This window comes from Eubalaena glacialis, chromosome 9, assembly GCF_028564815.1.
Source record: "Eubalaena glacialis isolate mEubGla1 chromosome 9, mEubGla1.1.hap2.+ XY, whole genome shotgun sequence".
Classification (NCBI taxonomy): Eukaryota; Metazoa; Chordata; class Mammalia; order Artiodactyla; family Balaenidae; genus Eubalaena; species Eubalaena glacialis.
The window spans coordinates 75,669,925-75,684,408 of NC_083724.1; the positions used below are offsets into that span (position 1 = coordinate 75,669,925).

The window sequence follows — 14,484 nt, forward strand, 5'->3', positions numbered from 1 at the left end:
GAGCATCAGATGTAGGGAATGAGAGAGAAGATGACTCATTTTTTTGTCCTAAGAAACCAGGAGATTTGAGTTCCTACTTGCAGAGATAAATAGATTATAGAAGGAACAGGTATTTTAGGAGATGGATGAGAATCAAGAGTCCATTTCCAGACGTTTTAAGTTTGTCCATTAGATAGCCATGTGGGGATATAAATAGACAATTATATATATGAGTCTAGAATTCAGAGGAAAGGTTGAGTCAGAAGATATAATGGTAAAGTACGTAAAGTATTTATAGCCATGGTATTGGATGTGATCAACCACAGAGTGAGTGAAAATAGAGAAGAAGAAAGTTGGAGCCTGGAGCATTCCCATGCTCCCAAAGATGAAGAATCAGAAAAGGAAACTTTAAAGATCAGTAAACTTAGAGGAGGAGTATTAGAAGTATTAAGAGATCAAGTAAAGAAGTATTTCAAGAAAAATTGTCCTCAGCTCTGCTCACTGCTGCTCACAGGAAGAGTAAGATGAAGACTGAGACTTGATCAAATTTGGCAAAGGTAATGCCATTAATGCCTTATTAAGACCATGTGCCAGGGAGCTATCAAAGCAAATGCCTTTTTGAGTGATGTGAAGTGAAGAAAGGATGTTCTGCTAAACAAGAGACCTGAGAAAGGGGGAGGGCATGCAGATATAAGGCCAAGAGAATATTTTAATGAGAGATATTACTGCACATGCATATTAAAGGTAATGATCCAGGAAAAAGAAAATTTGATAACATGGGAAAGAGGGAAAAAGCAGATGTCATAACTTTAGAAGACAGGATGGATCCCAGTGCAAAGAGAAGCATCGGCCATGAAAAAGAATACAAACAATGTTACAAAAAGAAAGGCAAAACACAGATTGAAATTCAGATAAACTGGTATATTGGTTGTAGAAACATATAAGTTTTCTTGGATATGTCTCTATATTCTTAGTCAAACATTAAATAATCAAGAAAAAAGAATGAGGCGGGAGAAGGAGGTATTGGTGATTTGAAGACATAGAAGAAGTTTCAAAACATTTGCCCAAGAGAGGATGAAACTAGGGAAATGTAATTGGATAACTGGACAACATACATCTGCCATGAATTTAAAGTGAGACCAGACAGCATGGTTGTGTGCTTTTTTTTTTTTTCATATTATCTGTGTCAGTACAGCCGAAAAAAGACTGGAATTTAAATGTAGCCAGGTGAGGATAACAGAGGGAGAGAGGGAGGGACTGAGGAATTGAGAGTGTATGCAAGAAAGTGATCGTAATGATGGGCCTTATGATGTTAGCCAGGCTAGGAGGGAAGTGAGGCTAAGGAGTGGTCAAGAGAGTAAAAGATGAAAATAGTCAAATGGGTTGGAAAAAGCAGAGAGGTTGAAGAATTTTTGACTATGAGGACATTAAAGGAAGTAAGATGGAAAGCTGGGGGTTGTAGCTGGAAAGTGTGTTTGAAATAGGGGTTATGGAAGAGGTGGAGTTGGGTAGCTAGGGTGGAGTGCAAGAGAAAATCCTTGGAAATGAGCTGCTCCAAAAGCTCAGAGAATAGCTTATTGGAAGCACCTTTTCTGTGAATACTGAAATGTTCAAGATTTATGACAGGAGAAATGTTGGTGAGAGACAGCGAGCCAGTTGTTAAAATTCTCAAGGAATGAGTGGCAATGGCCAAAAGATCTACAGATGGTTGTAATGGTCAAATGGCATATTCCTCAAAGATGTAGGAAAAAATTAATGAATATTTATTCTGATGGGCACGAAATATTTAAAAATTAGCCCAATATGTGTTTTTTTCCTCAAATAGTGTTCAGACTATTTACAGTTTGAACATGACATCTGTAGCTAAGACTAACACAAAAAGCTACTTCACTGTAGGCCTCTTTCTACTAATGTGATCAGAACAAGAGTCCATTTCATTGTTATACAACCTGGTTCTTTGGACCTTGGGTGCTTTTCTTTGAAGATGGCTTATCTTTGTCTGGGTACATTTGAACTTTTACCTTTAACATACCCAAAGGACTTATTTACACCTTCACACCCAACTTTTAAAAATTTAAGCTGAAAGAAAAGTAGTCAATATCCAAGATAAATTAAGGAGGAATGAAACAGAAAGAAATACTAATATGTATGGAGATAAGCAAACAAGTTAAACTTCGAAGAAAAATATTTCTTCAATCACAAAATGTCATGTGCCTGGGGTGAATCCTAGGTGTGTATGTCAAGGTCTCTGAGCCTTAGCCTCGCCCCTACACTTCATGGGGTAAAGTAGGTGCTCACAGGAGGCACCCAGACCTCAACCTCAGTTTTTGATTTGTGCCCTGGCTAAATGGAGCTTAGCCCTCTCAACAGGAATTTTGACAACCCTCTTAACCTGTCTCAGCCTGGAATTCTTAGAAACTAGATCTTGATCCCATATTCCTCTTTACTAGCCAGCAAGTAGTCTCAATCCTGGTAGACCATAAAGACCCTTATCACCTTCTGGCTTCAGTTATCACCATCTGGAGACTCCTAACTATGACTCTTCCTATTGGACACCTCTGGATAAGAGACAGATCTAGATCAATTCTGAGCTCCCCACTTTCTTCCCACAGTGTAGTCTGAACTGCTGACTATCCTTCCTGTGGCCAGCTCTATAATCCAATGAGTTCTCTGGCCTTGGTCTTGTACAGAGCTGGCTTTGCAGGTACTCTTGCCTGCCACTCCCATTGCTTATTCCTTGCTGAGCTCCCCAATGTGCCTGTGGGCAAAGCTTGTCTACGTCATGATACACTAGATTATTTGATGCCCTACTCTTGGTTTTGCTTGGTTCCCGATCCTTGGTATGTCAATCATTTTGAGGTTGGATACTTTTCCCCAACCCAAGGCAAACACCTGTCTATCTTTGTGCATTCTTTGTCTGACTTCACAGAAACATCACATTAGAGGAAGAAGGCAAAACTAAGAGAAATAAGACTAGAAATGGTAGACATTTTAAAAGATATCAATAGGTATATAGTAAATATATTTATTTCCTTTTCAAAGAAGGAAATGAGTGTATATCACTTTATACATATGATTCTGTCATCAACATAGAATAGGAAAGAAAACTTGCTAAATCCTATAGAGAAGCTAACAGAACATTTAGCAGGTACGGTGATGTTTGATGTACTATTAGTTCCTCACAATTCATGCTTTGCTGCTTTTAAAAAGCTCAACGTTTAAAGGAACTATTTTTAAAATGTCCTCCATCTAATGTTAAGTGAAAAAAGTAGGATATTAAGCAGTGTGAGATATACTCATAATTATGTTTAAATATGTGCTCTCTGTGCAGACAGGTCTAAGACATTCAGAAGAAATAAACTGAGCCAATCACACTCAGTTTATGTTTCACACAGATATTTTATCAATCAGGTAAGTCACTCCTTTTCAAAGAGGTAAAATGAACAGAGCTGACACAGAGGCTGGAGGTGCTACTCCAGAAAAGTCCTTTCATAAACAAACATGACAAGGGGAAAAGTCTAAGACTTGAGGTGGAAGATAGATGTAGCACCTCCACACCTCAACTTTCTCAGTCCTTTCTACACCCCCAGGATTGGGACTGTAGTCTACTCAAGATATCAATTGAAAGAAAAAATCTGCTTTGCATGAGACAAGAAGAGCATTGATATTTTTGACTCTAGAAACAAAGTAGAGAGAGGACAGAAAAGCCAGAAGTGACAGGTAAGCTCACCAAGATGAACAGTGGCTAAACAGATTGGCAAGGAGGGCCAATGAAATTCCATGGTATAGGGTGAATAAAAGATTTTTAAGAACAATGAGGCCAAGATTTTTAAAGTTATTTGAATTATTGAGATATTTCTTTCTTTCCAAATTTTAAATAAGTCTATTTCACATATACATGTATAAATTTATACTTCATGTATAATTTTTTTATGATTAAGGTTTGTGTGTTTGTGTATAAATCAAAGCAAACATGAAATTTTCCATCAGGATCGATAGAATGAAGAGTAAAGTTTGCATGAATAGAAACAGGAGCCAAGAGACCAAGGTAGCCATGAAAATGTCCCCTTGAATTTGCAGAAATATTTTAGAGGGCTTTGTACCTTTCTAAACCATGGAATTGATGGGAGGTATGTAACCTAATTTGATCTAGATCTTCAGAGAAAGTGAAAACCCAGATCATTTATGGGAGTAAGAGTCAGAGATGAGATTGACCATAGGGATGGAACTGGAGATGTTATCTACTGGAATCTATATTCATATCTTATCCAGCATAATAAACATGACTTGCAATATTCTATCCAGTCAAGGTATATAAAATAACTTTATACCATTACATTTTTCACTTATTCTAAATTCATTTAATGTCTACAGAGTGTCATTCACCATATTAGGCACTGGAAGTACAAGGATCCATACCCTCATGGAGAAGCATCAAAAGTATTTGATGCTCAAGGTCCTATTTCAAGCAGGTAGTATGATGTGATGGAAAGCCAGCGTTTCAGAACTGAGTTCATACCTCAACTCTTTCCTAACTAGCTGTGTTACCTTAAGTGTGATTTATAAGTTTTAGGACTCAACTTTTTCAATTTCAAGATGAGATGGTTGAATGGATGATGTCTAATATTTCTTATAACTCTTAATATACCATGATGTATAGTTTATTACTGGGGGCTTTGTAAATCAGAAATCCATGTAAAATTCTTATTGCTTACTACAATAAGTGGCCAAATGAATAAGTACCAACACCATTATTGGTCCTATGAAAAAAATGCGACTGAAGACAATGCAACACACAGTCCAAAAATGAGTTTCTAAAATATGGATTTTTTTTGTAAACCTCCATTGACAATAACAATACCGGGGCTAAACTGAAATTTTGAAAAGGAAAAGGAGGAAGAAACACCAGCATAGTTTAACCACTACAATGAACCAATACCTATGATAGGTGCTTTATATATCTTCTTATTTAATTTTCACTGCAATGCAAGAGATGGGGATTATTAACTACCTCTACATACGGATATAAAGAAAATAAGATAAGGAACAACAAGCAACTTGTACAATCTCAAATGGCTGGAGAAGAGGTTTGAATCCAAGTTTTCTGACTCTAGTCACCACGCTTCTCTCACTATATCAAATAGCTTTCTATGTGGAAAGATCATCTTACATTTCCTTTCATCTTCCTTTTCTGCACATCTCTTTTCCTTCTATCTCCTACCTCTTCCCAAGATGAGAAAAGGACAAAATTGCAAAAGATATACTATTAAGCAAGTGAATACATATACCTGAATTTAAAATGTGACACACCCATGTATCCACAACCATATTTATAAGGGAAACATTGTTCACTTCCTTGTGTGAGGAGCCATTATTCTAACTTCGGTCACCATGTATTAACTTGGCCAGTTTTTAAAATGTATGAATGGAATTATAGAGTGTATATTGTTTTTGTTTTGGGCTTCTTTCACTCAAGTTATGTTTATGAGATGTACCCATGGTGTTAATTGTAGTGGTAAATTTTCACTGCTCTTTTACATTAAATTATATGGATACACTTCAATTTATTTGTTTGTTCTACTACTGTTGGATATTTAGGTTATTTGGGCTATAATGACAAGTCGTGCTAAGAACAAACTTGTACATGCCTTCTAGTAACATATGACTTTTTATCTGGTCTACACTAGCAGTGGAATTGCTTGGTCACAGCTTACTGTTGTAGATTGAATTTTCAGCCAAAGCTCTTTATCCCTTTCTGTCTCCTCTGCCTATGAGACTTTGTAGTCACTCACATTAAAGGCAGAATATAATTCCCCACGCTTAAACTTTGAGTTTGGTATTGGAATTTATGTTTGTGAATGAAATGCGGGCAGAAGTGATAGTTTGCCAGTTCCGAGCCCTGGCCACAGAAGCATTGCAGATTTTCTGCTATCACCATGAAATAAGCTCTCCCTAAGTAGCTAACGTCCTTTTAAACTTGGGCTCTAGAATGAAAATAGCTAGTACAGACCTGATCCCAACCTACTCAAAGGCGCCAAACCCAAGAGACATGTTGCTTAAAGCAGAGTCATGCTGAACTCAGCTTAGATCAGCCAACCCTAAGGCAAACCGGTGACACAGCAAGAAATATTTTTTATTGTGGTAAAATACACATAACATAAAATTTACCATCTTAATCATTTTAAGTGTACAGTTCAGTAGTGTTAAGTATATTTACATTCTTGTGAAACAGGTCTCCAGAATTTTTTCATCTTGCAAATCTCAAACTCTGTAACCATTAGACAACAACTCCCCTTTTCCTAAGTGAAATAAGCCAGTCACAAAAAGACAAGAATCTTACCTCACTATGCTTTGTGGTGGTTTGTTACACAGCAAATACTAAATGGGAGAATACATATGTTCCATTGTGCTAGACCCTGACAAATAGTTTTTCAGAGTGGCTGTACCAATTTATACTCCTGCCAGTACTGTATGGGAGTTCCAGTTGCTCCACATTTGCAACAGTGGGTGACAGTCAAATATGCTCTCCTTTCCTCGGTTGTTCTCCTTCCACACCTGCTAGCTTCTTCCTCCTGTGCAATTAGGAGGATAAACCTCAGCCTGAAATAATGTTCTAAGTCATTTTCATTTAAGACACTCTAGTGTGTGTTGAACTATACTGGAGTTTTCGTAATACTAATGAGATTGAGCATCTTTGCATAAGCTAATCAGCCAATTGGACTTCCTCTTTTCTGAAAGTCTTGTTCAATATTTTGCCCACTAAAAAAGGGGGTATCATTTTTTCTTATTGATTCACAGAAACTGTAAACATTCTGAATATCAGTATTTTATTGGTTATGTGCACTTCAAACATTTTATCTGACTCTAAAAAGTGCCTTTTTACTCTATTCAAGTGTCTTTTGATGAAAAGTTCTTAATTTTAATTAAGTATAGTATAATGATCCATTTACAGCCGGCCCTCTGTATCCACAGTTTCCACATCCAAGGATTCAAGCAACCTTTGATCGCATGCTATGTTTATGATGGGGGTTGGCTGAATCCAAGGATGTGGAACCCATGGGTACAGAGGACCAACTGTGGGACCTGAACATTCATGGATTTTGGTATTGGTGGCAGGTCCTGGAATCAATACCCCCTTATATACTGACTGTACTTGACTATGGGGGGCGGGGAAGGGAGAAGTTTGAAATTCTAAAGAAAGAATTTACATTGTTTCTTTAGAAGGTCACAATGGACATAATCTTTAAATCTTCAAAAAAAAAATCATTACAGAACTAAACCAGTTTTCACATACTGCATTGTGGTGCATTTATGACACAGCTGCCTTAAGAAACTCTTTTCCTACCTGGAGTTTTAATAGGGCTTAGCACTGAATACAGCCGACATGGAAAGTTATTTAGATAACATTTCTTTGACACCCACACTTCATTCTCCTAGGATGGCTTAATATGGGGAAGAGAAATAACAGAGTTTCTCTCTGATTTGAAATTTAAGAAAAATGAAAAGTGTCTGAATGTTTCACAGGTAAAAGAGACCAAGCTATATCATAATTTTTTTTCTTTCTCAGTGAAAATATTAACTTCTCCTGCTCTCATAGCACAGTCTACAGTACAGGCATACCTCGGAGATATTGCAGGTTTGGTTTCAGCTCACAGCAATAAAGTGAATATTGCAGTAAAGTGAGCCACAAAAATTTTTTGGTTTTCCAATGCATATAAGAGTTACACTTACACTATACTGTAGTCTATTAAGGGTGCAGTTGTGTTATGACTAAAGAAAATGTACATACCTTAATTTATAAATACTTTCGAGCTAAAAAAAATGCTAACCATCATCTGAGGCTTCAGAGTCATAATTTTTTTGCAACAGTAACATCAAATTTCATTGACAACAGATCAACATAAATATAATAATGAAAATGTTTGAAATATTGCAAGAATTACCGAAGTGTGACACACAGACATAAAGTGAGCAAATGCTATTGGAAAAATGGTGCCAATGGACTTGCTTGACATAGGGTTGCCACGAACCATCAATTTCTTTTAAAAAAAAAAGCAAAGTGCAATAAAACAATGCATGCCTGTATTTTGTAGTTGCCATAGAATATAGGTAAAAACTAAAGTCCAATATTAAAAGTAGAGTCAATATAGGTTTCAGGACCTTGGAGAGTGAAGATGAGGGCAAGAACAGTTATAGAAAGCGAGAAAAGGGTAAGGCAAGAAAGGAGAGGGTGCATGAGGAAGAAAACAAATATGGGATAGAAAGAGAAACAGGTTGGAAGAAGAAAGAGAGGTAAAGAAAGGACAAGACAAAGGAAAACAACACTAGATTTTAACAAAATACACTTGGCATCTTTGAATAATCTAATACTATGAGTTTTCATTAAATGTCAATCCTTATATGTTATTTCAAAATACAGTTGACCCTTGAACAATGCAGGTGTCAGTGCCCCTAACCCATGCATACTGGAAATTAACTTTACAGTCCGCCCTCTGTAATTACAGTCTCGCATGCACAGATTCAACCAACCGCAGATCCTACAGTACTGTTACATATTTATTGAAAAAAATCCACATATAAGTGACCCCACACAGTTCAAACCTGTGTTGTTCAAGGGTCAACTGTACACCATTTATTCTGCACACTGTTCACGTTATGCCCTTGTTTTCAGTAAGTTTTAGGCTGGCTAAATGCAAAGACATGCTTTTGACCCATTATGAAATCTAACACAGATAGTAAAAAGAGCTTAATAATTTAGTCCCTTTTATGATGAAACTTTACTAAAGACTTTTTCTAATTTAAGAAAAATTTCAGATTTTCACAGAAGTTCCAAAAAAACAATAAACCACATCTGTCCTCTCCACTGGTATTGAACAGATGATAAAAATTTGCTGTCTTTCACTGAGGTATCCTTTTTCAGTAAAGGATACAGTTAAATTTCAACTCATTATCCCTTCAAACTAGCCTAAATTAGCAGGAGACACTCTTCAGAAGTTGGTGTGTATCATTTTCATGCACCTCCACTGCCCCTTTAGGCCTTCCCATACTACAACTTTGGACAGTCCAAATACATCTAGACATCAGTAGAGGTGGTACAGGTGATCTGTCCATGCCGCCCCCACCTTCTAATTCCCTCCATCTTAAGGATATGTTTTTATAGCCTTGGGCTTTAGTATAACTGCTTATTATGTCCCTGTAACTCTTCCATTATCATTAAAGTAAGAATAAATATATAAAATCTTGTATTACACCCTTTTATTATTTATATCCTTTATTCTTACTATTAGTCGATGTACTTGAGGACTCATTTGTCTCTACAAGATAACTGTATGTAGCTCTACTCTGATCCTTTATGTATTTGTATGTCTTAAGGTATTTACTATAACAGAATACTCTTTTCCCTTTGTTTCTAAGTTCTTTGTATACTGGCAGCACATCACAGCTCTTGATACATGTAGGCATGTGTTGAATGAATTAATGCATGAAACACATTGCATGAATGAATGAATCAATCAATCCATCAAAATGTATAGCTAATGCTTATAAAGCCAGAACCTAAACTCAGGACTTCTCAAACCAACTGCACAATGCTTTCCACTTATCCAAATTAAATATCAAAACAGACTGTAAATGTCTGAATATACCGTTCATATTGTTAGGATGTAAAGGGAAAAAATGGTATTCCAGATTAAGATGTCAGATTTATTCTTAGTATTGATATGTCCTCATCCTATATTTTACATAATCTTAGGGCACATAAAAATGCATAGCTGAAATTCTACAACAGCTAGTGTCAAATGATTCCTGTATTTTTTTTTTTTTTTAAGATTTTGGTTTTAGAAGTGAAACAAATGGATCATGGAGAATGAATGCAGTAGATCATTACACAAGCGATCAGTCAGCATCTTTCACTATGCATTAAGGTTACTGAGTGAATAGCTCAGATTTATAATAGCTGAATTTCATGCCAGCGTAAAAACCACAACCTAGCCTGAGTTATCACGAGACATTAGGAAGAAAATATGGTGATAATATATCCATCCAATTGCTACAAAAACGGAAACACTGTAAGAAAGTTGGCTGAACACCATGATAACCTAATTCATAACGTCTCTAAAAAGCCATACAATGATTTAGGGAAATAATGAGTGCCAGATAAAGATATATATAATTTAAGATATATACGTAGCATACATATTTCAGTCTTTAAACTCAAGCACTAAATTAGATTTGTCTAGAATTGTCTACTAAAAGCTAAAATGTCTGATTTTTTTCTGCTGTCAAGACATCCTTACACAGTTTTATTAAAGTTACTAAGTTTGAAATTTTACCTTCCTCAAATTTTTCTGAAGAGAATTTCAGATGCAATGATACTACACTAGCTTTCAAGACAGACAAACCAGTCTTACCACGTTACCTTGGGTAAATTAATTTCTCCAAGGTTCAGTTTTCTCAGTACATAAAATTGCCTTAATTACACTGCAGCAAAAAACAAGGCAATGTGTTCACCAAAACCAGTGTCATTTTTATCTTGGGAAGACTGGCTGACATTTCCCAGCCTCCTTTATAGTAAGTTTGGGGTATGTGGCTCAACTGGTCAATGAAATGTTGGTGGAAGGTAAATAAGTCATTTATCAGCCGGCTCCTATTCCTTAAAAGCTCCTATATAATCTTTCATTCTTTCCCATCTTTCTTTCACCTGCGAATCAGTCTCCCAATGTATGACTTCAAGGTCATAGAGGGTGGTAGAACCATAAGATGGAGGAATCCTGGATTCTGATTAATTCTAATGAACAGAACTTGCTTGTTCAGGCCTCCACCTTCCAACCATCACTGACCCATACTGGACTGTGATACGAGTGAGAATCTATTTTACTGTGTTGGACCACTAATATGTTGTGAGCATTTATACGGCAGTAAGCCTACCCTAACTAATACAAAATCCTACTTTAAAGAGCTATTGAGGGGTAAAATAAATTAATGACTATAAAAACCTTATTGCACTTTAATATAGTGGCTGGCACTTAGTATCAGGTTAGTTCCCCTTCCTCTCTCCTCAGCAAGGTGATCCAAACATGCCCAGTCTCTACATCTCAGTTTTTACATTCTTCAGCCTATAGATTCTTGACCCTTTTGCAATTATGTGTAAAAGAGTAAATACCTTCTCGGGATAGTAACTAACTTCACAATGATAGTGTGCAGTTGTTTCTTAAAGGCTATTTTTTTAATTAAAATCACCATTTCTTTTTACCTTTTCATCCAACTCTTTTTGACACGTACAGATAAATAATTTGAAATATGGTTTGGGGAACTAACGTGATTCACAATGTCTTCTGAACGTATGCCATAAAATTTAAACCCTAACTTGAAATCTTTCTGAGTACATCAGAACAAATCTATGACTCACGCAAATTTTGTGTAACTGTGACAGCCAAGTAGACATTGCCCTCCTGTACCTACAGAAAATGAGTGCGACACTAAAATGCCTGTTGATAATTTAATTATTATTAAAATATGTGTGAAGTTGATTCCAAAATAGATCAGGATGCTCTGTTCTATTTTTTAAAAATTCCTCTTTAGCAAAACCCAGTTTAAAGTGAAAAAAAGCAGCAGTGGAGTGGAGTCATTGATCTAGGCTAAGGGAATTTATCGGCTGAAACACCCTAAAATTTGTTTTGAATTACCCTGTGCGCATTTCACACTTTGAAATGAGCATCTGAGGAGTTTTATATATACAGATATATTTGTTGGCTTCTTGACATTAATTCAAGTCTTTTAAGAGGGTTATTTGCAAAAGCTTTATGGTTGTGACCTCTACATTCAGAAGAGAAATATTCCTGAAAATTTGGATGCAACTTTAAAATCCAAGAATCAGTGTCACTTTGCCATTGGGTCTCATTGTCTAAGTCTCCCTTTTACTGAATGCCTACTGTGAACCAATCTTGTAGAGAACTCTGCATGTGCTATTTTATTCACTCCTCAGGACAACCCTATGAGGTTGATAGCAGCATCAATCACTATGCTGCACAGGAGAAAACTAAGACATAAAGAGGTGCAGTCACTGCTCTTGCCTCTAAAGCCCATGATCTTTCTGGTCTAAGTGAGACTTGTCAATAACGAGCACACACACAACAGATTTGCTATGGTACACTCCTGCTGTAAATGCAAAACTGCCCTTTCTTTCTACTCTGTCATCAATAGTGTGTGTGGGTATGTGTCTGTGTTCCTATCTATAGATCTCTCTTCCTGCCACTCACATTCTCCAGGCTTGACAGTGGATAGTAGGTCCATTTACTATGTGTATGTGGTAAGAAAACATTTTCCTTAGCTTCATGGAACACTGGTTATTAAATCATTACCAATTCCAACACTGCCCACAGCCTTGGAGACTTTGTTCTAGCCTTTTGCTCACTACCACTCTGCAGCTTATTCTCACCAAGCCACTTTAGGCTTTCTGTTCCTGTTGAAGAGATGCTCTGATCCCCACACATGATTCTTGTTAAGCTCCTTATCTCATCCTCCAGAGGCAATGCCTGAGGCAATGATGTGAACTCTACAACTCAAAATGTACACAATTGGTTAGAAGTTAAAAATTCTCTCACCGCCAACTTAATACTGCACATTGAATTGGTCATAATTAAAGTGAGTGGTTTTATTTTAAGACCTAAAATTTTAAGTGCTGCCTTGACATCTTTGAGCCTCACAGGGCCACAAAGGCTTAACCATGAGTACCTCTACTCTCAACAGATATGCACCGCCCCCCACCCCCAAACACACACCCAGTGGGAAAGCCTTCTCACCTGGCTACTTAACCCATCAACCAGATTAGCTTCACTCCACATGGTCCTTAAACCAATAAGTTTCAATTTTCTGCCAACCCATGGAGTTATTCAAACAATCCAATTACATACTCCTGCACGAATCAGAGGGTACCCCATCCTCCTGTTACTACAAGGAGTGTCTCCAACACCCCTTTCTGCTTTCCCTGTATGGCTTTGCATGGTATGCAGTGTCCTCTTCCCCCAGGCCATGAGTGTGACTAATAAACTACTGTCAAGAGCATCTGTCAAATGTCAGGTGTCATATATTCAGCCATCTCATACTATGGTGAAAGAATCCTCCTTCACCAACAAGGTGAATAGGAGATGATCATAACATTGGTTCCCAGCATTTATATTTCACAAGCACATTTGGGGAAAAAAAGACCTACAACAACTTACTAGTTACTATCAATTCATGATTAAGTCTTTTCTAATTTTGGTGGTTAGATGTACTTTATCTCAGAATAAAGTCCTTTAAATTGAACAATTAACTTGAACAATTAAATCTAGTCTCATGGAAAACCCACTACACTGTCTTTTTCTCATCGTGCTACACGTTGGTGAAAGGTTCATATGAGACTAGCACAGTCTGGAGAGAGGTGTGTGATGGAAACTGAATCATGTGTCTAGAGTCATTCACTATGACTGGAAACAAATGGACTTTGATGCTGCTCTTGTCTATACCTGCACAAGACATTTTCCTAACAGCTTCCAAGTTTTGGTAAAAGTAAGGATGCAACATTTGGGTTATTTTCAGCATCAAATCAAATTGCTGGTCGACCTAAGGATCTTCTCTAAGACCTTTGGCTACAACAGTCAAACCATTGAATATTTTGCCTTTTATAGATATTGCCTTAAACTTGGTCCACTCTGCTTATTCCACGTGGAGATTTCTTATCTGTTTAATTCATGTGAATGATTAAATATGACATTTAGAACGCAGACCAAGAGTCTTTGGCACATAATCAAACATCTCATTAGGGCCTGGGCAAGGTTACTTTTAAAACTGCTCATGGAAACTACCTAATATGTTCAACAATACAGGGCTAGTTAAATACATTTTGGCAAAATTATATACGGGAAAATTACATAACCATCAAAAAGAATATATCTGTGTGTGTTAATATGGAAAGATATTCTAGAAAGGTTGTAAATTTGAGGAACAGATACATAGTATGCCCCAACTGTGTGAGAGAAAAAGATGATATACTAATATGCAGATAAGTTTATATATGCAGAAAAGTTTCTGAAAAGATAGAAATGGTTAAAATGCCACCTCTTCAGCAATGGACAACCAACTCAATTAAGGATTTACTTACAAATGGCTGCAGTGCAGCCAGTCAGAGGTGTTGATTAAACAATATCCATATAGTTTAGATTTTTGATTCATAAAGTAACAAAGGTGACATTTTCTTATGAAAATATAAAAGGCTAAACTAGAGTATTAGTCTAAGAAGGTCCATCTAACCCCTCAAAGAGCCAGGATAATAAGGGAAGGCCAACGTGTTACTAAAAAGGATTTTTGGTCTATGGTAATACTTTAACTACTACTACCTGGAAAGCTCATATATTGAAAGTTCAATATTGGACATGAAGACAATGCAGAAAAGAATGGCCTCATGGCACGTGCACAATAACTGAGTTTGTATAGCTTCACAAATAATATAGCCAACAAGATAGATTT

At 36.7% G+C, this 14,484-nt stretch overlaps 1 pseudogene; it reads left to right on the forward strand.

The window, feature by feature from the left end:
• The first annotated feature begins 279 nt into the window (after positions 1 to 279).
• LOC133097345 (crossover junction endonuclease MUS81-like) overlaps positions 280 to 14,484 on the forward strand; it is a 34,608-nt pseudogene continuing 20,403 nt past the window's right edge.